Consider the following 22,250-nt stretch of genomic DNA (forward strand, 5'->3'; position numbering starts at 1 on the left):
ATTCTCTTGTTCTTGAGGGCCTGGTGGGACTCTCCACATGATCTCTTCTTAAGTGCACTCTAGGATTCTCTCTATGAACTTCACTGGAGAATTGGCTAAACCCAAGATGGCTAATTTGCTTGTACTTCCCTGCCTGTAGTCTGCCTCTCTGCCTTGAGAACCTCTCTCCACTCCTTGATATTGGGACATTTAGTTATATTAGTTTTGTCATATTATCATATCTCTCTTTATTACTGAGGAGGAAGAATCTAGTTAAATAAGAGTTTCATTTAGTTGGATTAAGATGAAATGGAAATTTTTTATTTTATCAAAGTAAAAAATGTATATGGTAATACATCAAATAGTACCTAAGTGCTTATAAAAAATAGCAACAATCTTTCAGCATCTTCTCTTAGCTGGTAACTTTTTCTTAATTATTCTGACCATGGCAGCTGATTTTTAGGAACCAATTTTCACCCAAATTAAGCAGGAATATGGTACAAGAGATCATAAGTGTATCAATTCAAGTCTATCTCTAGCCTGATACTGTGGGTAGGGGAGGCTATAACATAATGACGTAGATACAGTGCTTCATAAACACCATGACTCCAATAATAATTATATTTTATATTACAATGCAGTAGACAGACAAGATATATCACTGAAAAATTTATAAAATAATATTTACCTTTAGTATCTATGAAAAGTAGAAACACAACAGAAGTTTAAATCTAAGTATTAATTAACATAGAAAAATCCTTAAAAATACAAAACAAAATAAACAACAATTTGGTTTCATGATTCACTAACAAGTTACAACTCTCAGTTTGAAATATACTTATCTTGAATTAATGGAAGAAGTGCTTCCTGGGTACTTTGGTGAGTGGTGTCTCCCTCACACTTAGAGACTGTGATTTGTCTTTTGATATCTTTTTATTTCCACTGTGTTCAAGTACAAACATCATTCATATGTGTCAACAGAAGTTCGAGGTCTGGAAGAGATGCCCTGAGAGGTTATGACTCCTCAGAACCTTCAGTTTGTCTCACTCTCTCCCAGGTCACACAGATTTTATGAGCAAGCCATATCACTAGCAATATTTTCCAGAACAATCAGATACTCTGAGATATTTGCTGTGTTGGATTTGGTCATGAAGATGAATTAGGAGAACAACGTGGCAAAACCACCAAGGGGCTTAAAAAGACTATCCAAGATGTACAGCTGCCTGAGAACTTGAATGGGTTCCATCTTGTCTAGGAGTTAGGTCATATGCAGTAGCCAGGCCAGAATGTTCTGGTCCACTCTACCACTCAGTTTGACAGGTCCTCAACATGAGGGTGTGATGACATCTATACCCAGGGCATTAAGGAACGTTATGTTCATAACGTTCTCCTGAAGATATCCCTGTTTCATCTAAAGTATCATGACTCACAGCTAATCAATTGCCAATCCTATTCTAGTAACCTCAGAGAAGCTATCCTCTAACATGTCAGGTAGTTCCAAATATAAGAAGCAGTGACTGTGAGAAAAATCTATCCATGATCTGCAGAAACTCAAAGATCTTCCCCATAGGACGACATTGTCCAGAACATCTTTCATGATGTTCAGATGTAAATGAGAGATTTCTCTGCTCCAAAATCTTTCTCTTTCTTGGTGGTTATCTTCTGGGTGTGAAACCTGCTGTATTTAGGTCCTTAGGCCCTTGGAAGCTCTGGATCCCAGGGCATCTGAGTGTTTGAAGACCAGAATTTTAGATATCACCCTTAATCTTTTTTGGTTCTGTCCCAACCCTGACTGTGAACTCAGTCTTCAGGAGTATGAACTTTATCCTAAATACTCCTGTGTTAATGGTGTTAATACCTTATCAGGAGTTGAGAACCTGTAGGGAGAATTTTGTAGTTTTCTTATTATTGGCTGTTACAGCTTCTTCCTCAAATAAGATGGTTAGTTGGAACTGTTGATCTCTTTAGTTCTGGAAGTGGTCTCCATAACTGTAAATAACATGCTTGTACATACCTCTATTTCTTGACATATCAAACTGAGAATTACCTCTTGACACCCCACTCTGAAAAGTGAAGACTTATTTCAAATGGTTTCTCTTTTCTTCCATTCAGTTACTTAATCAAAATTACAGCACATTTTAATGTGTATTCATGAGTTGCTTGTTTGGTTTTGCTTTTTTTTCTAGTTTTTCTATTCATTCACTCTTTTATGTTAAACCAGAAGACCAAAGTGATATTTTTAGCTGTAAATGCAAACCAAAATGCTCTTGAAGTATTTACTTTGAAAAGTCAGGAGTACTTCTCCTTATACATGTTGGGGGAAAGACTTTAATTCCCAAGCACGCATCTGGCAGTACTGTCCTATAGGAAACCATGAACGTTCAGAGGCATCATGAACCTGTAAGTACAACTAGCAGATTCTCTTCCTGTCCTGTAAGTTCATCTGGGAATATAGTTTTGCTTCTAACTTGACTTAGCTGAGCAAGAGACTAATTAAAAGAAAGTTTACATTGTAAATCCCTCCGAAAGCTTATAGAATGAGATCTAATCTTAAATTCGTGAAAGATAACATAGTGTCATCTGTCACTAATAGTATTGCTCAAGGTCCTGGCCAACGTGGTACCATGACTTTTCTATTCTTATCTTGTCAGTTTTCCTCTTTTTTTCTTTCTCACCCTCAGGATAACATGCTTACAGTTCCCTTCCTTGCCAGAGCATTGCATGTTACAACCTCAGCCTTACCTGTACACACACACACACACACACACACACACCCCCTCAGCCCACTCTTCTAAAAAAAAGTGATGGGAGGGAAGTCAGAGCTCTCTGAGTTTCCCCTGTAACTGTTCCTTTGTGTTACCTTCACTCTTTAAATCTTCTCTTTCCTGGAGTAAGAGAGATTCACTTATTTGCTTAATAATTAAGTACTCAGAACTTTCTATTTCCAAGTATTCTGATGATAAATGAGACAGATAAGATACCTGCTCTCAGGGGAGTTACAGTGTAGCTGAGAAGACAGACAGTTAGCAGGTGTTAACAGTAAGGAATGGTGATCATTGTGGCAGGGGAAACATAGAGTCACAGGTGGGGTGATCAAAACATAGTCCAGATGTGCTGGAAGGCATTCCTCAAGGAATGACTTTTTAGCTGTACCCTAAAGAATGATACAGAAAATATCTGCAAGGGGCAGATTGTTCTAAGTATGAGAATAGCATGCAGAGAAATTTCAGAGGGGAGAGAGAGAGAGAGCCTGCATGAGTTTTTCAAGGAATTAACAGCAACCAGGAAGACTGGTGGATGAAGACTTGCAGACAGAGCAAGAGCCACATTATGCCTATCTTCTAATAAGTCAGATTGAGAACATTCAAATGTCTTTACGGCCAAAAGGAATGGAAATTAATTAAAACACTTTAAGTGGGAAAGCAACATAAACCCTATTTATGTTTTAGAAAGCTCACTCTAGCTTTAGGGTGGGGAATGACTTGGTCAGGGCTGACTGGTTCATTGCTTTGAGGGTGAGGGAAAGGGAGGAAGCAAGAATGGATGTCAATCTTACATGCAGGCAACTGGGTTGATGGTAGTGGCATTTAGTGAAGTCAGAAACACTAGTGAAAGCACAGATTTGAGAAAAAGATAATGACAAATCTAAACATGTTTTAGGAGGCTCCAAGGCACCTATATTGAGTGTGGATATAGGGGTTGCCACACTACCAGACAGTAAATGTTTCAGACTTAGAGAGATAGGAAATTGTTGCTGCTACTCAACTCTGCCATTGCAATGTGAAAGTAACCACAGATAATACATAAACAAATGAAAGTAGCTATGTTCCAATAAAGCTTTATTTATTAAAGAAAAAAAAAGTAGAGTACCAAATCAGGCTGACTAATCCCTGAGCTAGAAAAATGGAGATGGGAGAATAGAGACGGGAAATCAAGAACCATCATTAAGTGTGTAATGACCTTGGTTTGAAATGTCTTTTTTGATAAATTTTGTAGAATTCCAAACTTTCTGAAGACCCTTTTCTGAGAATTAAAAGCTAAAAATTAAAGTTCCAGGAAAATATGGCTTGATATGAAACAGAATAAATTGTGTCTGGAAGCAATTGCGTAATTTTAATTACCGATATTTATTCTTTAGTGATTTTAAATAAGTTATACCACAAAAACAATACCCTAAATCCCTAGCCAGAAGTGAGGGAAATGTTGTTGCTGGATGGAAAATGTGTGAAGGAAAGAGATGTGGGGAAGCATCATTATATGGGGCAGTATGTCGCCAAAGCAGAAAGAGAAAGGTCTGGGGAAAGAGTCAGACAGCAGAGTCTACTTCCTATGATGCCATACTCCTCAGGCACACAGAAGGTTGTCTTTGACAAAGCTGGTTTACCTTGTCAAGTCAATTATGTTATGAACAATTAAATTGTCTTTCTCAGCTTGGGAAGGGACTGAATGTACATCCCTGAAGAAGAGTTGATCTTTTAAAAGGCATTTTTTCTCCTATCTCTTTCTTTCTACTCTCAAATAAATCACTATATTCTTGACTCCTAAATTATGCTTCTTATCTGAAAATGCTCTGCTTTGGACCAAAATGTCTTAATAAAGTCTCTCTATTCCAGAGGAGCACTGTTGACTGTGGTAATTGGGGCAGTGTGTTTCACTCAGGATGCCTCTACTTTGGGATTGTCAAAGCCTGGCTGGCCTCCACCCTACCCACATGCAATCTCCTTCTTTTTTCTTGGAAGCTCAAGCAACTTAGCAGGTGGTGCTTAATTTAGCCTCCTAGGATTGCTGGGAGGCAAGTCAGAGTGGGCCTGTCAGCATCCTCATTTTCCTGTTGAGGACACCAGTGCACAGTTGGGTCAAACAGTGCTTGATCCAGCAAGTCAGCCACAAAAGTTGGAAAAGAACCAAGAAGCATGTCTTCCTACTCTTTGTTCAAGGAAAGCAGTGATTTTCACATTATGGGGCCCCAGATTTGTCATGGGGGTCTTAGAGGTATACATGGCCTAAGGGGAAAGCTGAGTGGGAGACTCGGTTTCTCACTCCCTGAAACTCCCATACACTTCAACAAGAAGCAGCACTACTGTTTCCTTTTTTTCTTTTTTCCTTCTTGAGGTTGTGCTTAAGAATTCTATAACTTGAAAAAGAAAAGACTAACTACTCTGGTTGAAATCATGTGCCTTTTGTTTATAAATCTGTGTTTCTTTTATTCCAAGTCTCCCTCAGACTTCCATAGTCTAATTTTTACTCTGGATGCCCACTGCTCTTTATAAATGTATTTATTAGCACCCGTTGTGTCTTACACGTGTCTGTGACTGTGATGGAGAATTTCCCTAGTACATGCACCCATGTCATCATCTATGTAAACTCCTGGTATATGTGGCACTGAATACACATCAGCTGAATTGTTAATGAATGCATAGGTGGATGTATGAGATGAATTAAATATTTTCTGCTAGAATTTTTATTTGAAGCTAGCTATAACCTAAACAGTAATTCATTTGCCTTTATATAACTCCAGCCTGCTAGTTGATGAGTGTTGTGGATCATCTTTCATTCATCTTTGTGCCTGGAACAGAGCCTGGCTCATAGTAAGCATTCAATAAACAAATGGTTGAATAATCAAGGAGATGACTTTATAGTCAAGGTGATTCTTCCAGATGAATTCCTGCCAGGAAACACTTTGAGGAATTAATGTGTTCCAGAGGGTAGTCTTGGTGTTGGGGTTACAGATACTCGTAAAATTTGACTCACGCTTGGGAGGAATTTTGCTCTCTAGAGTTGGGAGTTTGGCAATCCATGGTGGAGAGGGAAAATGGCAGGCAGGATCACACCAACTAAAAACAGGGCAGGAGCCAGGCTCCAAGCTTGCAGAAATATTCAATGGGGTGTCAGGCATTAACATGTAAGGAAAGGGCTTACACTCCTAGGGCATGTCAGAATTCTGCAAGGCTTCTTCCAGTCACATATTCTGCCCTTCCCCTGACAAGTACCTTTGGCATATTTCAGTGAGCCACTATTGTTGATGGTAACATGTATTTTTTCTTAAGTATCTTGATGCCTACCATACTTTGGGGGAGAGGTTTGCCTGTCTGGTGGCCTCTTCATGGATTCATAGGGTGGGCTGTTTTTTTCTGCCTCATCTCCTCTCCCTGCCTTTAAGGGAAGAACATTTCCATGTGAAGTTTCTTTATCCACTTTAAATTAAAGAAGACACTCATCATTTCTCTTTCCACTTCTAGGTTTCCTATCAGTTGGTGAGATTCTACAGTCCATTTTTTTTTCAGTCAAGATACCAAAATTCTATCTATTACTGTAAGACTCTGTTGAATAAAAGGCCAGATTCTCCCCTTTCCAGTTCTATATAATCCATCATCTTGATTGTATTGTCCTTGAATGTGGCCTATTCTGTTTCCCTTTGCTGGTCTCCATTCACATAAAACACTCTGCTCCCTATACTCAAATCCTTCTCTCTTGCTCACACTAGATCTCTCCCAATCCCTCTGCATTACTTGGAAGCTGCTGACAGTGCTCATCAGCACACTTCTTTTTTCCAGGATGACCATGCCTTTCTCAAATTCTCTTGGACCACCTTCATCCTTGAAGTTCCTAATACAGATGCTTCCTCCTTTCAGAAGTCTCTGTAATTTCCCTTCAATAAAAGTGTGGTATCTGTGGCTGCTTGCATCTCCTTTATTCTCTTTGTGAGTCTTAGGAAGCACTTTTCATATTCTATCTATTATGAGAAATTATACATTGTTTCTTCAGACACCCCCACTTTACTGATCAAAGCTAAAACTCAGAGTGATTAGTGGTTACTTTAGAGAGTTCCCAAGGTTAATCCATTTGAATTATAGCAGAGTGGAAACTGGAACTCAGTTCTCTCATGTGCTTGTCTAGTTCTTTTTCACATGTGTATTGTGCTTGATATAATATGTATATTAGACATGCTCTGACCTTGTTGTATAACTTAGGATTGATTAATTGTAGGGGTTTCATGCTAGATTGAACAGAAGGGCAAGCTCTAACTTGTGAGGAAGCATGTAGAAAGGAGAGAGTGATGTGAAAGGCATCCTTCAGCTCACACTCAAAACACAGGCAGCACTTTAACATCTGTATTAAAGTTCTTTGGAGAAACAGAGCCCATAAGAGATGATGATAGATAGATAGATAGATAGATAGATAGATGATAGATAGATAGATAGAGATGATAGATAGATGATAGATAGATAGATAGATAGATAGAGATGATAGATAGATGATAGATAGATAGATAGATAGATAGATAGATAGATAGATAGATGATAGATAGATAGATAGATGATCAGTAAATAGATACACACAGACAGAGAGGTAATAGATTTATTATAAGAAATTGGCACATGTGATTATAGAGGCTATCAAATCCAATCTGCATGTGGGCCAGCGGGCTGGAGACCCAGGGAGAGCCAGTGTTCAAGTTCAAAGGTCATCAGGCAGGCAGAGTTGATGTTCTTATTTGAAGGCCACGAGGCAGGAAAAACCAATGTTGCAGATGAAGTCCAAGGTCAGTCTGTTGGAGAATTCTCTCTTATTTGGGGGAGGATTGATCTTTTTGTTATGTTTAGGCTTTCAGCCAATTGGATGAGGCCTACCTACATTATGGAGGGCAATCTGCTTTACTTTACCAATTAAAATGGTAATATCATCCAAAAATGCCCTCACAGAAGCACCCAGAACAAAGTTTGACTAAAATCTGGACAACCCATGGCCCAGTCAAGTTGACACATAAAATTAACCATATGACATCCTTCAACTCATGCATAGGTGGTACCATGAACACCCTTCAACTTGCACATAACACATAGATAGTAACTTGAGTATCCTTCAATTCAAACTTAACACACAGTATGTTGAGCATTCTTCAGTTTGGCCTCAACACAAAGATAGTATCTTTGATTTAATTCTCACGTAAGATTGACCAGGAATTTAAGTCACTCATTTACATCCAACTTCTCAAAAACGTGAGTATTAAAAAAGTAAGACACTGAATTTCCCTTCACTAATTGATATTGTTGTTTAATTGCTCATTACGATCCAAGCCACTTGAAGGCAGGGGCCATGTCTTCTTACCACATACACATTGTACAGGTTGAGTAAATATGGTGGGTTGACCATCAGGTTGTTTGACAAGATGGACCCTGCGCTTGGTATTTCAGAGTCATTGGCCTCCCTCACTTGTTTCACATACTTGGAATTTGCTGAAAAATTATCCTTTGGGCTTTAAATTTTTATGCTCGATTTCATCCCAAAGGTGAGGTTTTTGGGTTGTTCAATGTTGAGAGAAACATCTGTTCAACTGTTTCTGACACTTGGGAAGAAGAAGACGAAGAAGACGAAGACAAAGACGAAGACGAAGACGAAGACGAAGACGAAGAAGAAGGAGGAGGAGGGGGAGGAGGAGGAGAGAAGGAGGGGGAGGGGGAGGAGGAGGAGGAGGGGGAGGAGGAGGGGGAGGAGGAGGAGGGGGGAGGGGGAGGAGGAGGAGGAGGGGGGAGGGGGAGGAGGAGGAGGAGGGGGGAGGGGGAGGAGGAGGAGGAGGGGGGAGGAGGAGGAGGGGGGAGGGGGAGGAGGAGGGGGGAGGGGGAGGAGGAGGAGGAAGAGGAGAAGACCCTCAGTTTTATGCCATAAAAACCATTTAAGATTACTTTTGCACATGAATAACTCCAACACAAAGTAAATTTAAGATTCAAAACTTTCTATGCATCTGCTTCTCACAGGGGAGGAAGTAGGGTCATTTCAGTTTCTCTTTTTTAAATATGCATATCCAAAGCAGTTTCAAGTGACCAAAAATTTACTTTATATGTTCAGAGCCTAGATTTAAGGAACAGTTTCCATGGTTCTATGCTTAGTAAATACACTATAGCTCTGTTAATACTCAGTGCATGTCTTTTTGTATATCGGATTTTAAATTTGCTTGAGCTAAGTGATACTGTATCATGTCTAGACAGAAGAAATTGAGATGTATTTTGTTTTTGTCTCATCTTTTTTTTTTTTTTTGTCATTATCTTTATTTCCTTCCAAACCCATGTTCTTTATTGCTGGTGCTCAAGGAAAGGTAAGCTTTGCTTTTACTCAGTAAATCTCAACCCTGAGGCCTTTTTGTTCCTTCTTCCTCTGGGACCCATTGCTCTTGGTAGTCTCCACTCACTATTGTTACGTATGTCATTATCTGTTTCCAACCCTAGACTGTAGCCTTTTTTAAAGTCAGAAATAGTGTTTTATTTGCTTTTCCTTGAGTCCCAACTCTGAATATGGTGTACTTGGGCACTCATTAAATGTTGGATTACTGGATGAGAGAAGGCAGGTGTTCATCCAGGTTGGTGGCACATCCCCTGGTATGGACAAGCTCTGGATCTCTAGTCTGGTCTCCTGCCTCCAAGCTGATTCTATTTGTCATTGCAAACATGATGTCAAAGGACTTCTTTTTTTAACAACGTTTTTACTCCTGTTCTCATTTTATAAACACAAGGTATTGACTTTCACCCTCAACTCCATTAAGAATCTTCCTGGCTCAGGGGAACCTGGGTAGCTCAGTTGGTTAAGCGTTGGACCTTGATTTTGGCTCAGGTAGGGCCTTGATCTCAGTGGGGAGTCTGCTTGAGATTCTCTCTCTCTCTCTCTGCCTTTGCCCCTCCCCCCTTTCTCTCTAAAATAAATAAATCTAAAAAAAAAAAAAAGATATTCCTGGCTCATGGTATATACAAGCTTTTGTTATACTTGACTTTTAAAATTTACTAATAAAGCTGTTTGAGTTTTCCAGATATATTGAAATATATTGAATATATATAATATATAATTATGCATAAATTGTATTTCAATATATAATATATAATTTATATATTCAATATATAATTACAATATAATTAATTGCATATATAATTAATATATTATATATTGACTATATTATATTTTCCAAATATATTGAATATGCTTCAAAAACTATCCTTTTGCTCCCACCTATGCTACTCCAATATGCTGATATGTCCCCAAGGTGGGAGCATAATATGTCTTTCAATCACCTGTGCCCTCCTTCTCCCACCCATGAGGATGATGGCTTTTAACATCAGCAGGAATAGTGACTATCCAGGAAACTTGCCTTTTGAGTTCTGTTCTCATATTTAATCATCCTCGTAGTAAGGATTCTCTGACCTAAATCCCTGTGGTTGCATCTCCTCTAATGTTTAGTTCAGAGGACAACCGTTCACTGTCCCTTATCCCTCCATGTAGAGAAAGAAAGCTAATGAGGTTGCTGCTTGGTTTTCTTCTAGATTAAAAGACCTGTAACTGCTTAAGTGTTGTGTCCATTGCCGGATTTATAGACTCGTTAATTAATTTTAGTTGATATTCTTTCATTTTTTTTAGTTTTTCTCCATTTTTCTGCCATGTTCCATAAACGCTGCCCTAACACATTTGACCAAAGCTAAGCATCATGGAGAAACAATTTATTAGCTTCCTCTTTAGAGGGGAAGAGTAGAACCCCAGGGATGGAATGACTGCCTAGAGTCTCATCATAATTGGTAAAATTGGACAAAATCAAAGAACTCACAGCATGGTCAGTGGAGAGAACACTTGGCATCAAGAGAAAGGGGTTTGAGTCCATCACGTGCCTGCTGTGTCACTTATCTGTCATCTAGGAAGTGGAAATAACAATATAATCTGCTTCTTTCCTAGAGACATCATCACATTCATAAGAAATCATACATACAGAGGGTTGTCAGGACTTAAGGGAAATAGTAAAATGCCACTGGAATATCAAGATAAAGTTAACTCCTGAAAGAGCATTGCAGGAGAATTTAGGTGTAGCCAATGCGATCAGTGATTTGTTACAGTAAATCTGAGGTACAGATAGTCTGAGTCTCAAACCCAATCAAGATGAACAGGTAGGAGATAAGGAAAAGCATAGTACTAAGTTCCTTAGTGTCTATTGTGTGAGGATTAAATTAATGTATTATTTAAATTTTTTCATATGTGAAAAGCAATAGTGGTAGTCTTTTTCTTGCTCTTTCACAAAGGGAGTCTCTGTGCTCAGACAGATTATATGACTTGCCCAAGGCAGTAAGGCCATTGGAGGCTGAGCCCAGAGAAGGGTCCTCTGTCACCACCTCTCAGTTCTATTTTTGTTCCTAAGTTTTTTTCAGGAACTTGATGTGGACTGAACACATGAGTCTACAAACACAGCTGAAACTGTAATGTGATGTATCATAAGTATATGATTAAAGGTGCAACACAATCAAGTATAAGCTAAAGCCTTTATAGTGAAACAGCTGATGCTGATTAACGAGAAACTGAAATAGCAATTATATTATAGAAAGACAATATTGATAGAGGCAGTATTCATGGAATGTAGTAAAAGAACTCTGAAAGAGAGAAATAAAAAATAGTGTTTATCTACTGTGGTATAGGAAGGGTTCACAGCCCTTGTAGGGCAAAAGAAGTAAATGATGCTATAGAGACCAGGAAGAACATTTCTTAACACCATCTTTTTTGGCTTGATTCATACACCATGTGACCTTGTCCTAAACGAAGTTGATAGAAACATCTCTCTCTTTATGCAGCAATACTTTGGAGGAATGAATCTTGAGTTATTATGTGTTGATCTCTTGACCTCACAAACAGATTTTTGAATTTCCAAATTCAAGGGCTAGTTGTAAACTGTGGCAATGTCAGCCAGATTCTAATGCCTCTAAAGGCTGGACTAGTTGGTAGCCCTCCATCTGTGACATCTGTCATCTCTCTTTGTTTTTGTTTTGTTTTTATTTGTTTTTATTTTTTTTTAAAGATTTTATTTATTTATTCGACAGAGATAGAGACAGCCAGCGAGAGAGGGAACACAAGCAGGGGGAGTAGGAGAGGAAGAAGCAGGCTCATAGTGGAGGAGCCCAATGTGGGGCTCGATCCCATGACGCCGGGATCATGCCCTGAGCCGAAGGCAGACGCTTAACCGCTGTGCCACCCAGGCGCCCCTGTTTTGTTTTTAGATTTATTTATTTATTTTAGGGAGGGGCAGGGGCAGAGGGAGAGAGAGAATCTTAAGCACACTCCATGCTGAGTGGGGAGCCAGATGTGGGGCTCCATCTCAGGACCCTGAGATCATGACCTGAGCTGAAACCAAGAGTCAGACACTTAATCGATGGAGCCACCCAGGCATCCCTGTCATTTCTCTTCAATTACAACTCCCACAGTACTATGACTCTTGTCTCTAGTGTTTCTTTGTTAACATGATAGAATTTTAGATTTAACTTTATTACGCTCATTTCAGAGACCCTGACAGGCTAAGTAACTTGCTCAGTTCATATGGTTAGTAACAATATTGAGACATGAACCCAGGTATCCTAAGTTCCATTTGAGTTTCTCTTCCTTTTCTCACTGTATCTGTTTCCTATGTTCTTCTCTTCATGATTTTCGAAAGCTCCTTATGGCAAAGACTGTGTCTCTGCCATCTGTGCCTTAATTTCCTCATCTTTCAGCTGTGAATAATAATACCTCCTCAGAGGGTCATGAGAATGAAATGAGACAAATATAAAACACATGGCACCTTGCCTTGGATGGAGTAGATGCTAAATAAACGCCAATTCCCTTTCATTCCTTTACTCAAGGTATTCTACAGACATTTCTTCAGTGGATTTGGTTTCATTACTTTCCTCCATTAGACTAGAAGCCAGTGGATCTCAACTTTGACTTTGACTGGAATTGTCTGGAGAGCTGTAAAAGCTATTGATGCCTGGGTGGACCTTATCCCCAGGAGTTCTGGTTTAGTTGCTTTGGAGGAGGATAAGGGCTTGGGTATTAGTATTTAAAAGTCTCTCCAGGTGATTTAAATGTGCAGCTGAAGGCTAAGGAACCCTCCTTTCCCCAAGTATTGTGAGGGCTGGGGCTTTGTTTTACTTATTTTTTCAGTCCCAGGACCAAAGTCGGCATTGCATTTTGGGCATTCAATTTTAGGTTGTTTAGAAAGACACAAATAGCTATATATATATATGGTGTAAATGTGTAGTGTGTGTTTGTCTGTCTGTGTGTGTGTGTGTGTGTGTGTGTGTGTGTAAATACATAGTACTTCCCTTTGAATCTGGATGGGGTTTTTCTGTGGAAGTAGTTGGAGACAGACATCCAAACCAACAAAGTATGAATAAGAAGTCATTCTGGTGCACAGCCTGATGCTCTCCAGATAAAACCCTGGAAAACTATCTGTCTTTGTCCCTATCAGAGGAGCATTTTACCATGACATTTTGATAGCATTGATTATTTATAGCAAAGATTTATTTCTATTCTCAGTTCTTTTCCATTAGCACATGAAGTATATTTTAAATTATGCAGAGTTTCAGAATTCTTTTTCCTAATCAGGGGGAAAATTCTTGGCAATTTGGGGAGATTAAACTTTTTTCCTTATCTTATGACTGAATTATACCATCCACCTGCTATCCGGGAGGGCCCATTGGGATGCTTTCATTTTAGATGACAAAGCTGGAGGATAGGCTCCATTTGGTCAATGAAAATAAAATATTATACTCCAGGGGGGAAATGATAGAAAAAATATTATTCTAAGCTTTTTTTAGGCCTCATTCATTCACTGAGTAATTGGCCAGTATGACTCATTTTAAGCTAAAGCTAAGTTAAAGGTACTTAGTATATGAGATTGGTTAGTCAATCATCTTGCAAGCCTCTTTGAGAATGGGATCAGAAGAGAACTGATTTTTTTTGAAGGGGTCAGAAGGATGTGAAGAATGAGTTGTGGTTAGATAAAGGCATCCCAGAGGAGTGCTGAACCTAAAGGACCTGGAAATATATGTTTGCCTGTCTACATAGGAGTCATGGTGGGGTGAGGAGGGTGATGCTGAGAGATCAGGAAGATTAGCCTCCTCTGCACCATTTCTAGTTTGTCTAGGGCAGGATTTCTCAGCCTCTGTACTTAGATATTTTGGGCTGGAAAATTTTTTGTTATGGGGGCTGACCTGTGCATTGTAGGCTGTTTAGCAGCATCTCGGGCCTCTACCCACTAGATGCCAATAACACCCCTCCCCCTCGTTGTGACAACAGAAAATATCTCCAGACATTGCTCAGTATCCCCTGGGGGACAAAATTGCCTGGTTGAGAACCGCTGGTCTATGGGAAGCCTGGGGTGATTGAAGGCAATCAATTTTTAAAATCCTTTTAAAAAATCTGTAATGGAGTCTCAAGTTAGTCTACTAAACAGTAAAGTCAGTAACAGCAGTCACCCTGTGTATATTATCCACTGTTAGCACTAAGTGGACAATTAAGACTAAATTGTGAATGAACACTGTCAGCAAATAGGTTTGGTATGGAAGATTAGAAATTAAAATGATCTTGTTTGTATAGGAGCTACCATTTTTCTAAGGACTTAGATAGGAGCATAGACTCTAACTCAGATGTTACATATTTGATTTTATTTATTTTTATTTACACACACATATGTAATACATTATAAAATACATTTATTTAGTACCTGAATACCTGATATTGCAGAACCTTGGGATACATTACTGAGAAAAACCACCACTTCTTACGGGTTGTATAATTTTGGACAAGTTACTAACTTCTGGGAGTCTCAGTTTTTTCATCTATAAAATGAAAATAATACTATCTGCCTGCTCCACTATTAAATAAAGAACAAAAGGTAATGCATATAAGGTACTTAGTGTAACACCTGCATAGAGTAATAAAAAGTGACAATAACTGCTAGAAAACTGATGACGATGATAATGATTTACTAAGGGGAGTAAAAGTTATCAACTTAACCTTTCAGAAGAGGTGACTGAGCTCAAGAGCCTGCAAGGAATTTCACTATCTAGCGCTCAGAGACAAAACTTGGGCCACCTGCCTCCCTGCTCTCCTTTTCTCATTGCAAAGAGGATTTAGGTATTATAGGTATTAATAAAAAGGATCAGAGCTTCTGAAGACCCATCCTTTTAAAGAAAAAAATCATAGTTATCAGGAGCTGAACAAAGATCACCCACATGCCATAGATAGTTGAATCTACAAAAGATACATATCAATGTTGCATTCATAAGCACCCTGGTCCAGATGATTATCTAGGTGAGGTGAAGAGGATAAAAGCATGAAAGAAAAATGAAAGAAACATCAACACAGCAGGAGTATTCTTCAAAGGGGCCTTTAATTCACAGATTTTTTTAAAGTCTCTCCAACAATTCATAAGACAGAAATTTCACACTAGGGTGAAGAGAGCATGCAGTAGCAGCTAATAGCCTTAAGAAAGGACATCTTAATAGGCTCTACAAATGCTATTAGGAATTTCTATTTGAGTCAAAAAAGGAAAAGAAAATATAAAAAATACTGAAAATGTATGATGACAGCCAACTGAATTTACCCACAGGTTCCAGTAAAAATGTTCTTGTTCACTTCATGCCTCTGTTGGCAAGTCAAGAGGACAATCAGAAATTCCAGCTCTTTTCTAGATATGACATCAGTATTTGAAGGAGTAAAAAAGGAAACCTGGTGTGCTTGGGTAGGTCAGTCGGTTAAGCATCCAACTCTTGGTTTGGCTCAGGTCCTGATCTCAGGCTCACGAGATTGAGACCTGCATCAGGCTCCAGCTGAGCATGAAGCCTGCTTAAGATTTTTCTCTTTCCCTCTCCCTCTGTGCCCCCTCCTTCTGTCTCTAAAAAGAGGGAACCCCTAAATTCTTGCTTCTGGCAAGACTGCACCTCTTCTTCCTAATCCCAGGCACCCTCTGGAATACCTTCCCAGCTTCTTATTCCCTAACACAGCCTCTCCACCTAGGCTGCTTTGACCCCATCAAGATTAATCTTGTTATATCTTTATCCTTGTTTATCTCTGCCACTACAACCAGCTCTGAACTCCCTGGTTAGCCTTCGTCCCTGTTTGGTTTCCACACAACATTATGAACTTCCACCCCTGGTGCATGTACCTTGCTTTATTCTTCTCTATGATACTCATCAACAACTACCTTAACATACTTTCTGTCTACTTTTTTGGCTTGTTCTCCTTCAACCCTGAAATCTAAGTATATGAGGTTAGGGATTTGTGTACATTTTGTGTAGGGCCATATCTCTATTTCCTAGAAAATGCTAGCCGCAGGGTAAGCATTCAATAATTATTTGGTAAATAAAAAGAATGAACTGATAACTATGTTTGAATAGTGCATCAGGGATTATGCTACAGAGGTATGAAGGGGTAGAAATAGTGTTGGATAAGATAGAATCTCTGCCCTCAAGGTGTTTGTAGTTTAGCAACAGAGAAAATTGTCATTCAAGGTAGAGATGGACAAGTGTTTTAAGGAGTGTGGTAGGGACTTCCAGTCCTCACCTGTATTTGGTTCACTCCTTCTAAACCAGTAGAAGGGTCACAATTTCCCATGCCCTTTGCCACAGGTGGAGTCATGTGACTGTTGTTCTGACCAATGAGTTGTAAGCAGAAGTGATATGTTTCACCTAAGGATTTAACTGTCAGTACAAAGACTCTCTAGCATTCTCTTTTCTTCATACTATGACAACTGAAGAAGTAGCGTATTCCAGACAGTGCAGCTTGAGGATGGGGAATCTTCATTAGCCTGGATTATTGACAGGTTGCATGGAGGATAGGTGCCCTGGTCACCTTGGTCAGCAGCAGATTTTGTACAAGAGAAAAATAAGCCTTTATTTTTTATTTTGTTTTGGATGTAAAGTTCCATGATTCATTTCTTGCGTATAACACCCAGTGCACCATGCAATACGTGCCCTCCTTAATACCTATCACCAGCCTATCCGATTCCGCCATCCCCCTCCCCTCTGAAGCCCTCAGTTTGTTTCCCAGAGTTCATAGTCTCTCATGGGTCATTCCCCTTTTCTTCTTTGCTTTCTTCTCCTACTGATCTTCCTACTTCTTATGTTAAGCAACTGAGTTCATGGGTTTATTTGTTCTTACAGCATGACCAGACTTAATATAAGGAATATGTAAGATGATACTTTTCCTGAAGTCAAAATTACAGCACATGTCCTGACTCATGGTCTAGTATTAGGGCATTTAAAAGTAAAAACACTGTTCATGACTTAGAAAACTATGAGACATCTATGATTTTATAAGGAAAGGGGGGGGGACTATATTTCCTTGAATACCATACGTCTTCTTCTCTGACTTTAGAATAATAAATGGAGCCAAGGCAGCTGGAGGAAAGATTGAGGAGATGTACTCTTCACGATAGCAACCCATCTAGAAGATGATAAATTGATGAATGTTTCCTGAGCCTCTATTTTAAACCCACCACTAGGTCAGGCACAAAGGAGATGCCAAAGCAGCAGAAGACATAGCTCCCATTCCAGAGGAGATTATGGCCTTTACTGTATATAAGTGCTAAATATTTACTGTATTAGCTATAAGGTTTGTAATAATTTAAAAGAAAAGGAGATCTTTGAAATCTGGAGGAATCTAGGAAGGGTTTTTTGAGGTGAGGATTTGACCTTGTCCTGAAAAAATGAGCAAGATTTAATAAAACCACTAATAATTATTGAGCTTACCAGGCAGTAGGCACAATGTAAAGATCTATATAGCTCATTGAATCTTTCATCCATGCTGTGGATGGTATCTCCACTTTATAGATAAGGAAACTGAGTCTTGAAGATGTTAAATAATTTCCAAGTCCTAAAGCTTGGATTCAAGTCTGGGTGTGTGCCTTGCCAAATCAGATGTTCTTAATCATGAATCAATTGTGTTGAGTAGAAGGATGAGGAATAAGTGTTTTGATAAGGAGAATGTGGTGGAGGGGACCTCACTTGCCTTGCTTACTTGGGTTGTTCACAGACCCAACAAAACCTTGGCTTTATGTATTTTCTAGCAGAAATCCTTCATCCTTCTGGTTGTAGAGGAAGATCTAAGTGAACTGATCTTTAATAGTATGTGAAGTAATGGAGGTGCTCAGCTATTATCTTTGTTGAGTGGATTAATCTCTTTGTATTTCCCAAATATGAAAATCCATCTCAACTTTTTAGCCACACAGATGCATAAGGAAAGTAAGTGGTGGGTGGAAGTAGTCCTAATTCATCCAGACAACTGGTTATTTGGACTCTGCTGAGGATTACCATAGGTTAATGGGATCATTAACTATAGCAAGACTCCAGACACACCATTTTATCTGTGGTGGGTGAGTGAGCATTGTGTTATCAGTCAGGATCCTGGCAAGAATCATATGGCATGTTTGAAGGGTTAATTGGAGAAAATTTAATGAAGAGACTATTTGTGGAGTGGAGGGTAGGGTGAAGGAACCATCAAGAATTGTTGAGGCTCCAGGAATTAGCAATATCTAAAAGCCATCACCACTTCTAGGCCTGAAGGAGCAAATAGAGGGAATAGTGTTGATAGAATTGACAAGAGTTAAACCCATGTGTAGTAGAAAGAATAATGGCCCCTTGACGATGTCTGTGCCATAATCCCCAGAGCCTGTGAATATGTCACAAAAGGGACTTTGCAGATGTGATTGAGGTTGAAGACCTTGAGATGTGGACATTGTCCTGGATTATGCCCATGAACCCAGCCCATTCACATGAGTCCTTAAAGGCAGGGACCCTCTCCCTGCTATGGTTAGAGAGAGATGTGATGAAGAAAGAAGGGTCAGAGATGCAGCATTACTGGTCTTGAAGAAAGAATAAGGGGATCCTTAGCAAAGGAATGTGGGCAGCCCCTAGAAACTGTGAATGGTTAAGGAAATGGATTCTCCCCTAGAGCTTCCAGTGTGGAACCCAGCTGTGTAAATATCTTGATTTTCGCTCATTGAGACCTGTGTGGGATTTCTGACCTACAGAACCATAAGATGATACATTTCTGTTACTTTAAGCCACCAAGTTTGTGGTAATTTGTTAAAGCAGTTGCAGGAAACTATCATTTAAGAAGAGCTGTCTGATAAGAACTGTGGGGCTGGGTAGAGGATCACAGGTACTAGGAAATGGTATTCCAACAAAGTTAGGGAAGGGAATAAATACTGACTTCTCTCTCCTGCCCTTTGGGGTTCTTCCAGTGCCTCCCATTAGCTGAAAGATACAGGGCGAAAGAGCTTCAGGGATGAATTTCCTAGTGTTTAGTTTTTTGAGCACAGAGCAGAGCAGGACAGGCTGAGAATGGATCTATGGGGGCAAATAGAAAAGAACCAGCATAGAAGTTAAACTTTAGGGTGGAGGTTTCACATGGTTGTGCGCTTGATTTTATTTCACTCGTTATCATAGAGAGGAGGATCAGGTAAGAAGCACTGCCAAGGACTTGCTTTCAGGCCAGGGGTTAGATTAGTTCAATATATTTCATCTTTGCAGCTAGGGAACAGATATGTAAATGTAGTTCATTCAATTCATTCGATCAATCAATCAATTAATCAATTCACTCATCATTCAATAAATCTACCTGAAAGACTTGACATTCACAAGGCACTAAGAAGCAAGTGGGGGTGGGGATAAGTAGGATACAGGGATGTACAAGACACAGGCTTTGCTCTGGAGGAATTTAAAATATGCAGAATGGGGTAGAGTTTAGTTAAGGTGGAGAAGCAGGCATGCACAGTCATCCATAATTCGGCCATCGGGGATGTGGCTTGTATCTGTAAAGGGAGAGGGCTTGGGGTGGAGATCAAGGGTAGTTGGGGTGGGTGGAGTGTTCACAGAGAAGGTGGTATTTAAGCTGGGCTTTGAAGTATGTGTAGGACTTTTCTGGTCTGAAAAGGGGAAAGGGCATTCAAAGCAGAGAAAACAGCATGAGAAGAGGAGAGGCCAAAAGTCTTGACATTCAGGGAACAACCAGAAATTGTGTCTTGCTAGGATGTAGGATACTTGAGGCATGTGATGTTGTGGCATGGGGGCTTGGAGCATGATAGGTTGTGATGGATTTTGATGGGTCTTGAGTGGTGTGTGTGTGTGTGTGTGTGTGTGTATGGTTTTAGCACAGACTTCACAAGCATATGAAAATAGTTGGTAAGTACTGTAGAAATAATGTGTTGTAAAGCAAAATGTGTGAAAGAAGTCATTGCTTCCATAATATAGACATTCCTATCTCTTAAAGTTGGTTCTTGTCTCATGCCCTAACATATCCTGCTCTACCCATTTAGTTATGGAATTTTATATACCAAAATAAATACTAAACAAAAATGTTGAAAGAATCACAAACTTTAAATTCCCTGAAGACAAACCCATGGCAGAGATGGCTTTTCTTTGTCTGAGATGGTTCTTGTCTTTTTTCTTTCTATACCCTCTTTACTCTTGGAACTTCCACATGCATATGCATGTGTACACATACACAGAAATACACACACACACACACACACACACAGGAGAAGCTCAATTCTGAAAGTTTTCTTCTGCTTGCAGGAAGATGAACAATGTCTCTTCCTTCACCTCTCAGGAAACATTGGGCCGCCCATTCAGCCATTTGGTGATTCCTATTTCATATTACTCAGACCCCAGTAACCGCCTCAAACAAATGTGCCTTGTCTTACTTAAGAAAAGCAACACTTCTATTTCAGAGGGTATTGGGAGAGAGAAATGGAATAGCTTTCTTCCTCAAAACCTGTCAGAACACCTGGCCAGGTCTTCCTTGATGTTGGTCCACAGTCACACACACTTTTTTTCTTGTGATGAAACTTTTTCCATAGTGCAAGTGAGCTGGGTAATGCAGAAAAAGAGATGGCTGCTGTTATTTAATAACTTCTGGCTATGTTTAGTAACATATATTGTAACTTTGTGGTAATAGCACACTCTCTTCTAAGAACCTCAGTAGCTAAACAGGAATGAAGAAAGCAATATTGAATCGGGGAGAAAGCTCCAGCCAAAGATTCAGGACGTCTTGGGCTCTTGAGAAAGTTGGTTTCATCTCTCTAGACCCAAGTTTCTCACCTATAAATATGAACCCAGACAACATATTTCAGAGAGGCAATTAAGAGAGTGTGTGGTTAAAAACACCAATATGGACCAAACCCAGCTTTGCCACTTGCTAGCTGTGTGGGCATGGCACATTGATTCACTGAGTTTCATCTATAAAAGGGTAAAAATAGTACCTAGCTCAAGGGTTCTGTGGAAGGGTAAGTAGGAAATACGTGAAAAGTGCTCTGCATAGTGTATGTGTAAGTGCATGCACACTTGCCTGTGTCTCCCTGTGTGTTTCACAAACGAAGAACACAGGGAGGCAAAGAAGGGCTGGAACTCTATGGAGCACTGTGATAACAGCTCCTTTGCAGTCACATAGGAATCATTGAGGAGTTCGGGAAATTTAATATTGTCTCTTGGAAGAGGGTGGTGAGTCACAGGTGCCACAGATCTGTGAGATATGCTTCACCCACTCTCTTTTAGTAAAGAAGTTCTCCTAATGCACAGGAGAAAAAACACACCCAAATCCAAAAATGATGATGAAAAACAGGGGTATCAAATAACAGTGTTCACATCATGGTAGAAAATGCTTGCTAGATGCAGAAATGACATAGCTTCTGGCTGGACATGAACACTCATTAGCACCAGCTTGGCTTCACCTTTTATTAATTTGGAGAATCAGTGGTGGATGATGCAGCCTGTCATTCTTTCCTAACCTCTTCTTGTTGGAATTGGAGAATTAGGTCAACTTAACCAACCTCTCATCAAGAAGCTGTGAAATAATTGCAAACAGAATACAACAAAGAGGAATTTATCCTAGATTAAATACTGCAGACCATACCTTCTTGGAACTATAGGAAATGATTCATAGTTCTGGCTTTGGGTTTTCCACAAGATTTGAGGGTGGGGCTAGGAAGGAAGTAACTCATCCAACCATGTGCTACATTTCTGAAGGTATAATCATAGACCATGCTGGGCTCATGACTTGCTCCTCAAAGAGTGAGATAGAGCATCTGTTAAGTCAGGAAGAGATTGGGGGCTAGAGTGGAATATTTGTCTCTTATGGACAGAAAGAGGGCTTTGCCAAAACAAAAGAGCAAAAATCCTCTAAAATGGGAAAAAGATATCTCCATTCCCCCTTTCCTATCCAACTCTTTTATGACTATAATGCCTTTGGATACTTTTCCCCATCCCTGAAATCTAAGTCAGTAGCAAAGTTAGATGTTCACTCCTTCATATATGTGAAAACTGGTTCTTTCATTTGGGAAAGTATGAAGTAGGCCAATTAGTATATATTTACAGCACTGAGTTTTATCATTATCATTATTAGAATAGCCTTCCTGTCCAGAGTCCGATGTTTATTGAAACTACTTTCAGTATCTTAAAGGTCTTTGCCTTTAGTCCATTATACAAAAAGACTTC

The sequence above is a fragment of the Ursus arctos genome, unplaced genomic scaffold, assembly GCF_023065955.2.
Source record: "Ursus arctos isolate Adak ecotype North America unplaced genomic scaffold, UrsArc2.0 scaffold_18, whole genome shotgun sequence".
NCBI lineage: Eukaryota > Metazoa > Chordata > Mammalia > Carnivora > Ursidae > Ursus > Ursus arctos.